This window comes from Pygoscelis adeliae, unplaced genomic scaffold, assembly GCF_000699105.1.
Source record: "Pygoscelis adeliae isolate BGI_AS28 unplaced genomic scaffold, ASM69910v1 Scaffold544, whole genome shotgun sequence".
In the NCBI taxonomy this organism is placed as follows: Eukaryota; Metazoa; Chordata; class Aves; order Sphenisciformes; family Spheniscidae; genus Pygoscelis; species Pygoscelis adeliae.
In genome coordinates this window covers 375902-376975 of record NW_008824715.1, presented here as the reverse complement: position 1 = coordinate 376975, position 1074 = coordinate 375902, and the positions used below count along the sequence as shown (strand labels likewise).

General features: G+C 47.2%; 1 protein-coding gene across 1 annotated transcript in view; it reads left to right on the top strand.

Moving 5' to 3' along the window:
- The window catches only part of STK25 (serine/threonine kinase 25), a 14787-nt gene continuing 13713 nt past the window's right edge, over nucleotides 1–1074 (top strand). Inside the window, exon 1 of the mRNA XM_009323187.1 lies at nucleotides 1–37. The gene's annotated coding sequence lies outside the window, so the exon portion shown is untranslated. The remainder of the gene's footprint in view (nucleotides 38–1074) is intronic.

Genomic DNA, 1074 nt, shown 5'->3' with positions numbered 1-1074 from the left:
TCCCTACATCACCCGGTACTATGGCTCCTACCTGAAGGTAGGACAAAGCCATGGCAATTCTCTTGCCAGCAGTTTGGGAATGGGGTGGGCTTCTCTATGGGTGCTGCAGCTGATGGTGGCATACAGCACTGAAAGGTGCCCAATCTGTGAGTGTCAGTGTGGCAGCAGGAACAGCAGTGGCTCTGCTCACTGCATTTATGTGGTCTTAGTAGGAGGCTGGGCTTTAAGACACTTGCAAAGCACATGGAAATGAGGTGCCTGGTACAGTGTGGTCCCAAGAGGAGGGCACTTCACTGGAGAGAAAATTATTCGTTGAAGAGGCTGACCTCTCCCCTGTTTGACCATTCTCGAAAGGAAGTTTGTGGAATACTTTTCCAAAGTGCCACAGTTTTGAGGTAGTACCACTGAAGGCTTTATGACTCTGGAAAGAAGAGGAGTTTGGAACTGTACTTTGTGACCTTGTGATCATCATTTCATCAGAAATGATGAAAACAACAGAACCTGAGTCTTCGCAGGAGTGCTGATACCACTTCTGTTGAGAACAGGTTTAAGAATCCCCAGTGGAAGCTACTAGTAGTGATGACCAGAAGTGTCTTCTGCATGCTGGCTGCTGGAGGTGTATGTAACACTCGCTCTGTAGTGAACAGTTCTTGAGCTCTTTGGATCCTGATTATTCCTTACGTATTTTTCAAGGGCCACAATGCATTTTCTCAGCCTTCTACTGAAAGCACCAAGCAAGCTGTGGTTTCATGGATCTGCTGCTTATCTCCTACGAGAACCCTGTGAACCTCAGTCTGGAAATCTCTTCTCTTGAGGAGTAAGAGATTGTCTTGCTGATCGTAACCTTCAAGCTGGCAGTCCTGTTAATGAGATCAAAGGCTGCAAAGCTCCCTTGTCATTGTCAAGGAGATGTGCTAGATCTGTTGGAGTGATGTTAAATGGCTCCAACCTGAGAATATGCTTATCTCTGTGGGCTGTGTAGTCTGGTGCCTGTAGGGGCACTAAGCTTGCTCAGATAAAACTGCAGACCGAGAGAAGGAAATGAACTGGGGGCAGGTTCACCGCTATAATGCT